Raw genomic sequence first — 13,796 nt, 5'->3', positions numbered from 1 at the left:
ATCCTTCGGTGAGTATAAAAACATTAAAACAAAAAAAAATTTCTATGTTCTTGCCACCACTTGCTTATTATCTTTTTTCATTTTGATAATACATATGCTGTTCTTAAATGCTAAGCTGGAAGAGTTAGTTGTTCAAATCCATACTTTTTTTTTTTTTTTTAATCCTCACCTGAGGACATTTTTTCTATTTTTTGTTCAGATAAAGTGGGAGGGAGAGAGAGGAACAGAGAGAGAGAGAGAAACATCGATGTGAAGGGACACATCGAGTGGCTGCCACCCGCACGACCAACCAGGGCCAGGGACAAACTGCAACCGAGGTACGTGCCCTTAGCGGGAACCAAACCCGGGTCTCTCTGTACCGCAGGCCGACGCTCCAACCTCTGAGCCAAACCGTCCAGGGCCAAATTCATACTTCTTAACTCCCCTCTCACCCCACAAGAAATAATAGAAAATGGTAATGTTTTCTTGGTATGATGGACTGAAGAGGCTCACCTGAGGAGAGTATCAGAGGTCTTTAGCATTGCTCAGGCCCTGTCTGGCTGACCCAGGGGCTAAGGAGACCAATAGCTTGGCAAACCTATAATTATATGTAGAACTGCCACAGAACACTGTTTGGGAAAGCTGTGCTGTAAATAGTTTTAAATTACTAGAATTAAAAGGAATCTTAGCTATCAGATCCCTTATGATAAAATATAATTTTATTTATGTTTATATATCTTATATAAATAATTTTATAAATTTATTTATATGTTTTGTTTTATTTGTGCCTTCTCTTTTCTCCCTTTAGTCCCCAGCTCTTTTTCAGTTTCATTAGCTTTTTTCAAAGAACCAACCTTTTACTTTTTACTTTTTTTTTTTATTATTGATTTGAAAGAGAGAGGAAGAGAGAGATAGAAACATCAATGAGAGAGAACATCGATTGGCCACCTCCTGCATGCCCCCCCATTGGGGATTTGGCCCACAACCTGGGCATGTGCCTTGACTGGGAATTGAACTGGCAACCTCTTGGTGCAGGGGTTGACACTCAACCATAGAGCCAAACTGGCTGGGCCCACATTGTACTTAATTCCTACACTTTATTCAACCAGTCCCTGACCTTCCTCCCTTCTGTCAACCCTCAGTCTATTCTCTAGCTATGAGTCTCTTTCTATTGTGTCACTTTGTTTATATTGTTCTTTTAGATTCCACATATAAGTGAAATTATAATGTATTTGTCTTTCTCTGTCTGACTTAGTTTACTTAGTATAATACCCTTTAGATCCTTTCATGCTGTCTCTTTACTTTCAGTCATTTAAAATAGTTGCTGAGCCCAGATAGTGTGGCTTAGTGGATTGAATTGAGAGGTCCTGGTTCAATTCCCAGTCAGGGTACATTCCTGGGTTGCAGGCTTGATTCCCAGTAGGGGGCATGCAGGAGGCAGCCAAACGATGCTTCTATCTCTCTCTCCCTTCCACTCTCTCTCTCTCCCCCTTCCTCTCTCTCTTTCAAAAAATAAAAATTAAAAAAAAAACATATTTAGCCCTGGCTGGTTTGGCTCAGGTGTTAGAGCATTGGTCTGTGGACCATAGAATCATGGGTTCGATTCCAGTCAAAGGCACGTATCTCAGTTGCAGTTCTATCCCTGGCCCTGATTGTGGTCGTGTGGAATGCAACCAATCTATGTGTGTCTCTCTCTCATTGATGTTTGTCTCTCTCCCTTTCACTCTGTCTGAAAATCAATAGAAAAATATCCTCAGGTGAGGATTAAAAAGAAAAACATATTTAAAATAATTGTTGAATGATATATATTTATTGCCATTTTATTCATATTTTCAATATTTTTTTCTTCTTAAAGAAGAAACATTTTCTGTTACACTGGTTTGGTGTTGATGTAGTATTTTGTCCTTTTCTCATTGGGAAGCTCTTTATCTGCCCTTTGATTATAAATGATAGCCTTGTTGGGTAGAGTAATCATGCTTTTCATCACTTTGAATATTTCATGCCAATCCCTCTGGCCTGCAAAGTTTTTGTTGAGAAATCATGGGAACACCCTTGTAGGTAATTAACTGTCTTTCTATTGCTGCTTTTAAGATTTCCTCTTTGGCCTGGCCAGTGTGGCTTAGTGGTTGAGCATTGACCCATGCACCAAGAGGTAGTTGGTTCGATTCCTGGTCAGGGCACATGCCCAGGTGTGAACCATATCCCCAGTGGGGGGGCATGCAGGAGACAGCCAGTCAATGTTCTCTCTCATCGATGTTTCTATCTCTCTCTCACTCTCCCTTTCTCCCTCTCTCTCTAAAATCAATAAAGAAAAAAAAATTAAAAACATTCTCTCTTTGTCTTTAACTTTTGGCATTTTAATTATGATATGACTTGGTGTAGGCCTTAATGGGTTTATCTTGTTTGGGACTGTGCCCTTCCTGGACTTGTATGTATGTCTGTTTCCTTCACCAGGTTAGGATAGTTTTACCGTCATTATTTTTTCAAATAGGTTTTCAATTTCTTGCTCTCTCTCTTCTCCTTTTGGTACTCCCATGATACGAATGCTGGTGTACTTGAAGTTGTCCCAGAGGCTCCTTAAATTATCCCCATTTTTCTGGATTCTTCTCCCCCCTCCACTATTCTGATTGGGTGTTTTCTGCTTCCTTATCTTCCATATCGCTGATTTGATCCTCTGCTTCATCTGCTCTACTGTTGATTCCTATTCTTCATTTCAGTTATTGCATTCTTCATTTCTGTCTGGTTCAATTTTATGTTTTCTATCTCCATTTTTATATTTCTTATCTCTTTGTTAATAAGAGATAAGGTTCTCAAGGAGACCCTTGAGCATCCTTATAACCAATGTTTTGAACTCAGCATCTGGTAGATTGCTTGTCTCCATTTTGTTTAGTTCTTTTTCTGGAGTTTCATTCTGTTCTTTTATTCAGGACATGTTTCTTTGTCTCCTTATTTGGGCTTCCTCCCTGTGTTTGTTTCTATGTATTAGTTAGAGCTGCTATATCTCTTGGTCTTGGTAGTGACCTTATGTAGTAAGTGTCCTGTAGAACCCAAAGATGCAGCCTGCCTGGTCACCAAACTGGGCACTTCAGGTGTGCCCCCTGTGTGGGCTGTGTGTATCCTCCCATTGTAGCTGAGTCTTGATTGCCATTGGCACATTAGTGGGAAGGATTTACCCCCCAGGTGGATCAGCTGCGAGTACTGGCCACAACCACAACAGAGGATCTGCTGTACAAGGAGCCAGTCTCAGAGCAGGACTCACTTCAGTGGGACTCTGGTGCCCACTGAGTCTGCCCCTTGAGTGTGTCGCTCATGGAGGTGGTTGGGTTGTGCTTTGGTGTGGTCTGAAGCTATCCACTGGGTGCACTGGCTTTGGGGCCTCTCAGGAGGTATAGGCCAAGGTCAGCTACTGGCCTGTCCTGCCTAGAGCCATCTGGCCTGAGCTGTAAAGCAATCTGTAGATGGCTGTTACTTGTACTGGGCTTGAAGGTGCCTGGAGCAGGCCAAACTGCAGACCAAGGTTGGCTGCCACTTAGCAAGAGGTAAGGGGCACACCAATGCCAGATTCTGCTTGTTTGAACCTAGACAGGCTGTTTGTATGGAAAAGCCATTGGGAAGGGCTTGGGTAGGCCAGAAAGTTGGGTGGGGTCTCGGGGAATAATCAGGGTGGGGCGAACAGTGTTAGTCTGGTTGATGGAGACTCAGATATGCGCCCACCTCCTGGCTTGGAGGGAGGCTCAGCAAAGAAGCAATGGCCTCTGCCAGCACTTCTGTCTGGGAAAAAGCTGCCCTTCCAGCCCTCATCCTGATGCTAGACAATTCAGTTTCTCCTTGTGTGTCCTTGGCACCTTTCAGGCTGGTGCCTCAGCATTGGAACTCAGAGTGAATGAGTAAGTCTGTGCATGGGCCCTTTAAGAGGAATGCTTATGACTCAGCCACCATCCCTGCTGGTTTTCACAGCGAGAAGTTATGGAGACTTCTCTTTCCACAATCCCTGCTGGTTTTCACAGTGATAAGTTATGAGGACTTCTCTTTCTGGCACTGGAACCCTGAGTTGGGGTCCTGGTGTGGGGCTGAGACCCCCTGCTTCTTAGTGGGGTCCTCCACAGCCAAGATATCGCTCTCAATTTTTTTTGTTATGTTGTGGGACCAGCCCATTTCTTGTCTCCACCCCTCCTACTCCAGTCTCAATGTGGCTTCTTTAATTCCCTAATTGCAGTACTTTAATTTAGCCAGATTTCAGGTGATTCTGAATGATGATTGTTCTGTAGTTTAGTTGTAATTCAGTGTGGTTGTGGAATGATGTAAGTACTGCATTTACCTATTTCACCATCTTGACTAGAAGCCTGAATGACGTCTCTTTAATATTTCTTGTAATACTGGTTTGGTAGTGATGAACTCATTTAGCCTTTTCTTGTCCAGGAAGCTCTTTATTGTCCTTCAGTTCAGCTTTTGTTTTTTTGTTTTTTTAATATATATATTTTTCTTTTTTCTTTATGGATTTTAGAGAGAGAGGAAGGGAGAGGGAAAGAGAGAAATATCAATGAGAGAGACCAGCGATTGGCCACCGCCTGCATGCTCCTCACTGGAGATCAGGGGCCCACAACTTGGGCATGTGCACTGACCAGGAATTGAACTGGTGACCTCTTGGTGCATGGGTTGACACTCAACCACTGAGCCACACCAGTCAGGCTTAACTCTTGATTTTTAAGTCCTTAATTGAATGCTTATTTTCTGTTTACTTAACTTCTTCTCTTATCTTTATTATTTCCTTCTTCTACTTTGGATTTGTTTTACAACTTTTTTAAACATCTTGAGGTGGGTGTTTGCTTAGTAATTCCTCTTCTAATATATTCATTTTAAAGCTGTAAATTTTCTTTCTAAAAATTTACTGCTTGTCCTAGCCAGTGTGGCTCAGTTGGTTGAGTATTGTCCCATGCACTGAAACATTGCTAATTCAGTTCCCTGTGCGGGTATGTAAGGGAGGCAACTGATCCATGTTTCTCACTCTCTCTCGCCTTTCCTCTTTCTCTGAAATCTATAAAAACATACTTAAAAAATAATAATAATGCTTTTAGATGCATCCCAAACTTTTTTTTTGGCCTTGGGGAAATTCTCCAGACAGTGACTGTATTTTCTAAGGATGAGTATGATTTTTAAATAATAGTTGGCCTGAATCCTAAAGGTCTAGGCAAGAGTGCCTCCTTGTTGATTAACCATAGTTGGAAAACCCAGAAGGGTAACACATGTTTATTAGATTTGTTTGATAAATGCACTTGCTATAAAAATTTGACCAGGATTTCAAAAGGAGTATCTTTAAAAAGATTTTTAGCCCTGGCCAGTTTGGCTCAGCAGTTAGAGCATCAGCCTGTGGTCCAGAGAGACCCAGGTTCAGTTCCCGCTAGGGGCATGTACCTCAGTTGCAGTTTGTCCCCGGCCCTGGTTGGTCGTGCGGGTGGCAGCCACTCGATGTGTCCCTTTCACGTCGATGTTTCTCTCCTCTCTCTCTCTCCCTCTCTCTCCCTTCCACTCTATCTGTACAAAAAATGGAAAAATGTCCTCGGGTGAGGATTAAAAAAAAAAAAAAAGATTTTTAAATGTTTAAGATTTTTTCATAGTTAATAATATATATATGATGCCAAATTCAGAAGGTATAAATAAATGGTATATAGTACAAAGTAGACATGCTTTGCCCCTCCCCAGCCTCCCAGCTCCCCATAATGGAGAGTTTTGTACATATTCTTTTCATACATATTCTTCCACAGATGATCTGTGCATTTACAGACAGATATATGTTAATGTATGTGTGTGTTTCTCTGTCTATAAATACACGCACAAATATATGTATACTATGTGTTTGTGCTCACAAATGTATACTATATACATAGTTCTGATTTTTTTACTTATAGTCAAAATGATAATTACTTTCTAAAAAAAGGCATTTAATATCAGTTTGTAGTTCTATCTTATTATGAAATCTGTAGATCTATATTGTCGTGAGTAAACTGCTACAATCAAAGTGAGTCTGTATTGCCATTATTTTGAGTGAGATTTTTCTTGTTATGGTTTTATATATATATGATTATATTCAAAATTTGCTTCTATCTAGTAGACTAGTAACATACTACTTACACATTCATGTTTATACCCAAATATGTATTTTTTTTTTTTAAATCCTCACCCGAGGACATTTTTCCATCTTTTGTACAGATAGAGTGGGAGGGAGAGAGAGGAAGAGAGAGAGAGAGAAACATCGACGTGAAAGGGACACATCGAGTGGCTGCCACCCGCACGACCAACCAGAGCCGGGGACAAACTGCAACCGAAGTACGTGCCCTTAGCGGGAACCGAACCCGGGTCTCTCCGGACCACAGGCCGACGCTCTAACCGCTGAGCCAAACTGGCCAGGGCCCAAATATGTATTTTTATAGCCATGATTTGAAAATGCCAATTTCTATTAAACATTTTTTTCTGAAATGTAGCAGCACTTCTTAAGTAATTTCAGTAATAGTTCTTATTATATATGTATAATATATTAGTTATAGCTGAATTAATAAAGTATTGTGTTAGATATATGATTTAGAAAAGAGTATATATATATTTATGTATATTTTTTATTTTAGGGAGAGAGGAAGGGAGAGGGGGAGAGAGAGAAACATCGATGAGAGAGAACATCGGTTGGCTGCCTCTATGGTCCACAACCTGGGCATGTGCTCTAACTGGGAATTGAACCAGTGACCTCTTGGTGTATGGATCAGTGCTCAACCACTGAGCCACATTGGCTGGGCAATGCTAAGCACTTTTTTTTTTTTTTTTAAGGGACAACATTTATTTCTTTTCCAAATGTTACAGTAAAACCAGGTGGAAGAGAATGGTTTTAAAAGTTAGGAAAAAAAAGTACAAATCTGGGGTTTGACCATTAAAAGTTATTTACAACAATAGGCGGGGGGAAAAAGACAAGAAGTTGTTTCAGTTTACAGACCCTCCCCCCCACCCAAAGCCTAATACTTGCTTACCAAGTCAAAAAAGAGACACAGTTGATTTCACAAGCTGGAGGTTTGAACTTGAGAGTAAGACATTTATAAAAACCTAGACAGGGGCAGTGTCCTCCCCTAACCCAGGTGCCACTAGGCACAGCACAAGAGACTAAAAACTCAACAGAGGAAAGGCGGGACACTCAGGGTTTGGGAGTGTAGGTACCCCACATCTGGCTCAGGGATTTGGGGAGTAAACAAAACTTACTTGGAAAAGAATTAGGGGAGAAAACCAGTAACTGCCTTCTGTAGGGATGGGGACAGGGAAAAAGGTGGTAGGGTTAGGGGCAGGAGCATTTCACATCACTAACCTAACTTGGGAAACCAAGGGACCATCTTCAACTGGCCTTAAGAGGAAGACCAGGTGGATGATGGGAGAATCCACAGGAGGGAAAGGAGAAGAGGGAACGTGTCTAGGAGGGACAGCAGCCCCTTCCTTTCTGGGCACAGGAAGCTAGCCAGGGCACCAGGTCCAGGCAGTGACCTCACAAGAACAGTACAGTTTTTGCAACTTAGAGATCACCCACCTGCCCCAACCCAGCTACTCATTCTGCTTGCTGGCAGGTGTAGGGCCACTTTCCAGCCCCGAGGGAGTGAACAGCTGTGCAGCCTGGGACCCTGCCTCCTCTTCTGTGTCTCCTCCCTTGGAGGCAGCGTTAGCCTCTGCTCCCTTGGCCTGGGGCTCCTGTCTTTCTGAATGGCATCAGCCTTCCCCTTCCTGGGCAGTGCCTGCCTTGTCGCAAGCACTCATCTCCCCCCCTGCTCCTGCTCTTCGTCTGGGGGTGAAGAGGTAGACGATTCACCACCGCCCTCCCGATTTCTCTTGAAAGACAGGCCACTCAATTTGAAAGCCTTCTTGAAAGAGAACTACTACTTCTTGGGGATCTCCTTTGGGGGGAACATCCCCCTTGGCCTCAGCTCCCTGGCTAGGGGGTGCTGGCTCAATGGCATCACCAATGGCCCCGGCTGCCTCCTCTGTGCTATTCACATGGGGTGACTCCCATTCACCCTTGGGGATAAGTCTCCATTGCTTTTCACGTGGCCATTCTCCTGTCCGTTGGCCTTGGGGCGTGAGGGGGGGCCCTGCTGCCTCCTAGGGGAGCCTTGGAGCTCTGGCTACCCATGATGGGGAGGGGGTCTGCTGGGGGGCGCCCAGAACGCCCCTGGCCTCCCGCCGCAGGGGATAATTGGGTGGGGTCGGCCTGGACCGCGAAGGGGTGGGTGGGGCTCGAGCCTGAGTGGGGTTATCAGGGGGAAACCAAACTGCACCCCCCTCTCAGCCTGACTGGATAGCCGCACCCGCCTCTGCTCAGCTCTGCGCCAGAATCCTAAGCACTTTATATAGAGTATGTTACATAATCTTTAAATAATTGAGAAAAGCAGGTAAGGATTTTAATTTAATAGGTGTGCAAACAAGGGTTCAGAGTTGAATACCATCTATACCTGATTATAAGGTTCTCTCCTATTCTCTCAGTTACTGGATTTTTTGTTTTTTGTGGGTTTTTTTTTTTTCAGATGAAACAATTTTATTTCACAATTGTCTTTAAAACCACAAAGACACTATGTTCTTCATATAAAACATTAGTGCAGATAACTATACTTTCTAGAAAATTATTATATAGAACCTATAAAATAATGCATCCTATTATATGGTTTCAGTGAAGCTGCTTGGGAAAAAACTCACACCTGGACTGATCCCTAAAACATACCATTCTACCACTGCATCTTTTGGTTCAAAGTATAGAGAATTGTTATCAGTACATGTTCCTGCATTCTTACACATATAGACTAGGGGATTATCATTAATGCTCCATTGGTTTGACAGCCTTTTCTGCAGGTGCATCAGCAGGTTAAGCAGGCTGTGCCTTTCTCTGTGGCCTTTCTTGAAGACCTTCCAGGAATGGAGACACATCATCTTCATCATAGATCTTAAACTCCAAGTCTTTGCCAACAATTCCAGTGGAAACATTCTTTGTAGTTAGGTTCTGTTCTGCATGCAGGAAGGGTCTCTGTTAAAGCATGCAGACCATGCTTAACCAGTTCATTCAAATTGCACTCCATAAACTCAGACATACGTCTCTCAAGTACATACGAGCTGATTGAGAATGAGTTCCAGTGGACATAGCTCTGCAGTCAAAATAGCAGTTGGAAAACATGAAGGCCCATAACCAGCAATAAGCAGTCCAACACCATATGATCTTCAGCCATATCTTTGTGTTGGTATCTGGGTCTTGCTTCCAATTAGAGATATAAGACGAGACGCAGGAAGAAGACTGTCAAGTACAAATCTGAAATCCAAACACTCCTGGCACATAAAATTACTACTAACATCAGCAGTAAGTCCTGCAACTGAGATACTTGTCAACATGGATAATTTTTTGGTTTTTTTTTTTTTTTTTTTTGATGAGCTGCAAGCTTTGTGCTCTCTTCAATGCAACCAATATTGCATGGGTTTTTTATTTCAGACCAACTATGGCTGAACCTTGTTTGATAGCTTCCATTGCATATTCAGTTTGATGAATCCTGCCCTGAGGACTCCAAACAATGACATCATTGTCATACTGGTTGTGAAACATGGTTCCAACTTGGGCCTGGCTGTCTCCTCATGCAAAGCTGCAGATCAAGGAACCCATAGGCTTTTTAAAAAAGGTTTTTGGTCAAAGTTAAGTTTGGTTATATTTATCAATTATACACACATGTCTATGTACAATGTTCATGTATATATACATTTTTAAATTATAAATACGTTAATATAAACTATTGGTGAATTACTATTGAAGTAATATAGACATTAATTTAGAAATATTGCCGTTTATTCTCTACTTCAATGTCAATGAAGCATATTTACAGTCGGCCCTCGTTTATTACAGTTTTTCCAGACTCTACCGCGATAAATGAATTTCTGCGAAGTAGGATTCTTTATTTATATAAGTTGTCTCTCGCCACTTCGTGCTTTGACTTTTCGCAGCTTCACTCTAGAGTGCTTTTTCCAAATACTATATGAAAAAACCGTGATAGAGTGAAGCCACGAGATCCGAAGCATGAAGTGGTGAGGGATGACTATATTGAGATTTTTCATATGTATCTTTAGTATTAATGGCTTTCCAATGTTTGAACAATCTAATAGTTTCAGAGCAACGATTATTTTCTAAGGTATTTGAAATAAATCACTCTTTGAATCAATATAGTATTATGTTGTAGCTGGAAATTTTAGCCATAAGTCCCCATTCATACAACTTTAGTAAAGGTGGCTTTTCATTAATATATCTTGTATGGGTAGTATTAATTATCTCTATGACATAATCACGTAGTCTATTGTTTTTTGAAGTAATTAATTCATTCTGCTAATGTTTACTAGATGTACTAAGTACTAGAAACTGTTCTAGCATTGGAGATGGAGTGGTGGACAAAACCAAAAATCAACATTCCAGATACATATATTCATTTTGGAAAAACAGACAGTTACAAATATGTAATATAAAGTAGGGATAAGTGCTCAGAAATCACAATAACAGAATATAGAGTGAGGAGTATTCTTTAAGATGATAGAATGAATCTCTAAAGAAGTGATTTGAGCAGAGAGAGCCCTGAATGACATAAAATGTGTAGATATCTAGAGAAAGAACTTTCTAAGCAGTTGCAGAAACCCTGAGGTTGGAGAATGCTTGCAGTCTTTGAAGAACAAAGAGGCACCAGCAGCAAAATATGAGTTCTAGTTATTGCTTCACATCCTTGACAACATGTTTGTTCTCAATCTTTTTAGATTTAGCCATTCTAGTGGGTATGTAGTAGTATGTCATTGTGGTTATAACTTGCATTTCCCTACTGATGTTGTTGAGTACTTTCTAATTTGCTATTTAGCAAATGACATTTGGCAAAATTCACATATTTTTCTTTATGAAATTGTTCAGGTTTCTGCTTATGTTTTAATTGAGTTGTCTTTGTATCGTTGAGGTGTTTTTACGTATATCTGGATAAAAGTTCTGTGTCATATATATGACAAAGAATACTCATACAAGATTTGCCTATTGATTTTCTTTATTGATTTTAGAGAGAGAGGAAGGGAGAGGGAGAAAGATAGAAACATTGATGAGAGAAAACATTGACTGGCCGCCTTCTGCATGCCCTACACTGGGGATTTGGCCCACAACCTGGGTATGTTCCCTGACCGGGAATTGAACTGGCAACCTCTTAGTGCATGGGTTGACAGTCAACCACTGAGCCACACCAGCTGGGCACCTATTCATTTTCTTAACAGTGTCTCTTGATAATCACAAATTTTAAATATTAATGAAATCTGATCTAATTTTTTATTTTATGATGAGTGCTTTTATTGTCCTCTCTAACAGTAATTGTCAACCTCAGACTGATTTTTTTTTTATAAAGTTTTTTTTATTTTTTATCCTCACCTGAGGACATTTTTGCATTTATTTTCAGATAGAGTGGGACGGAGAGAAGGGGGAAGAGAGAGAGAGAAACATTGATGTGAGAGAGACACATCAAGTGGCTGCCACCCACACAACTCCAACCAGGGCTGGGACAAACTGCAACCAAGGTACGTGCCCTTAGCGGGAACCGAACCCAGGACTCTGGTCCACAGGCCGATGCTCTAACCACTGAGCCAAACCAGCCAGGGCCAGAGTGAGTTTTTTAATCTGAGTATTTTGGGAATCCCCAGAGGCTTTGATCTCTCATTACTCTGGCTGCTGTGTGAAGAAAAATAGACTGTAAGGCAGCAAGAATGGAAACAGGAGGCTATTGTGTAGTGGTCTAGGAGAGAAATAATGGTATATTGGGCTGGGGTTGTAGTGGTGGAGGCATTGAATAGTCTGAAATTAAAGGTATAGGCCATTGAATCTGCGTATTGGATGTGTGATATGAGAGACAGACAGACACACATGGAGGGAGGCAGTTAGGATGATTCATTGTTTTTTACTTGAGCCACTGGATGAATGGTGGTGTCATGTATAGAAGAGCCAAAACTATGATTGACCAAGATTGTTTCAAACTCTAATGTATATTTGCAAAGTGGCATGTTTTTCAACATAAAATTATTGGAAGGGTATCCCATAATATAAGAGATTTTTTTTTTTTTTTAATCCTCACCCGAGGACATTTTTCCATTTTTCACTCAGATAGAGCGGGAAGGAGAGAGAGGAAGAGAGAGAAACATCGATGTGAAAGGGACACATCGAGTGGCCGCCTCCCACACGACCCAACCAGGGCCGGGGACAAACTGCAGCCAAGGTACATGCCCTTAGCAGGAACCGAACCCGGGTCTCTATGGACCGCAGGCTGACGCTCTAACCGCTGAGCCAAACCGGCCAGGGCATATAAGAGATTTTTTAAGAATTCAAATACATAGCTACTCCCTTTTTTCTAAGAGGGAAATTTGTTCTTTTTTTGTACACATGTAATATAGTTGATGTGTATATCTAATGGAATCTAGCAATACAGTATTTTATTTCAATTTTAAAACTGCTATTCTTTTGTGTTTGTATTTTCATTTCTTACAAGTTTGAAACTTTTTTGTGCATTTTTCAAAACAAGTTAGCTTTAGTAAACCTTTATGGAGATGGTCTTTGTCACAGTAATAAAAAGTGATGCTGTTTTATATGTTAGTCAGAAAGGTCTTTCCTCCCTTCCTTGCTCCCTCCCTCCCTTCCATCCTTTTTTCCTTCCTTTCTTCCTTTCCCTCCCTCTCTCTTGGGGTGAACCCATTCCAGGGTGCCCTGCCCTTCACAAAGAAAAGAGAACTCTCCCTGGCAGCTTCTTCAGAATTGGTTGTATTAACTGCACTGGAGATAGGTACATTCTTAAGCGTTGAGATGATTCTTGGCTTTCGTATAGGCTAAGTATAATTCTAGGGAATCAGAACAAAGATCTAGTGTTTGCCCGTAAAAGTCATAGTTTTAGTAGAGAGTTCATCAGTATTATATATATACTAAGTCTTGAATTTCTGTTTAAATTTAGGAGCTAGCTTATGATAGTAGAAATAATTTTACTTTATTTTCTTCATGTATAAAATGAGGAGTAATTGATTAAAGCTCTTTAAAGTCTGAAATTATGGTTTCTTATTGGTTTGGTAAAGATTTTGGCTTTATAAAGACATTTGAACCATAATGATATTAGAAACATTGGAAATTCAATCTTTGGGTTATTCATAAAAAAAGAATGAATTGTGTGTACCTTGCTTGGCTCATAGAATGTTATTAAATCTGAATCACTGTTACCTGTATCAAACTTAAGCCTGTGGCTGATAAGGCTACTTCTCTCTCTCTCTCTTTTTTCTTATCCTCACCTGAGGACATTTTTCCATTTTTTGTACAGATAGAGTGGGAGGGAGAGAGAGAGAGAAACATCGACGTGAAAAGGACACATCTAGTGGCTGCCACCCGCACGACCAACCAGGGCCGAGGACAAACTGCAACCAAGGTACGCGCCCTTAGTGGGAACTGAACCCGGGTCTCTCTGGACCGCAGGCCAACGCTCCAACCACTGAGCCAAACTGGCCAGGGCTACTTCTCTCTTTTAATAATATTTTTATTGAGATATAATTGATATCCCATACAAAGCATTTATTTATTTATTTTTGTTTATCCTCACCCGAGGATATTTTTCCATTGATTTTTTTAGATAGAGTGAAAGGGAGGGAAAAAGAGAGAGAGAAGGAGAGAAAGAGAGAAACATCAATTGGTTGCCTCCCACAGGTCCCTGACTGGGGCCAGGAGTCAAACCTGCAACCCAGGTACATGCCCCTGACCAGGAATTGAAACCAAGACTGTT

General features: G+C 41.1%; 1 protein-coding gene and 2 pseudogenes across 5 annotated transcripts in view; 1 reads left to right on the top strand and 2 right to left on the bottom strand.

Annotated features, from left to right (window-relative positions):
* The window catches only part of NPEPPS (aminopeptidase puromycin sensitive), a 102,671-nt gene that overhangs the window by 39,468 nt on the left and 49,407 nt on the right, over positions 1-13,796 (top strand). The gene's annotated exons all lie outside the window — the stretch shown is intronic.
* On the bottom strand, positions 7,552-8,134 carry LOC118633868 (annotated as a pseudogene).
* On the bottom strand, positions 8,813-9,586 carry LOC118633867 (annotated as a pseudogene).

Source organism: Molossus molossus, unplaced genomic scaffold, assembly GCF_014108415.1.
Source record: "Molossus molossus isolate mMolMol1 unplaced genomic scaffold, mMolMol1.p scaffold_m16_p_19, whole genome shotgun sequence".
Taxonomy (NCBI): Eukaryota; Metazoa; Chordata; class Mammalia; order Chiroptera; family Molossidae; genus Molossus; species Molossus molossus.
The sequence above is the reverse complement of the archived record's forward strand: the minus strand, read 5'-3'. Positions and strand labels throughout refer to the sequence as shown.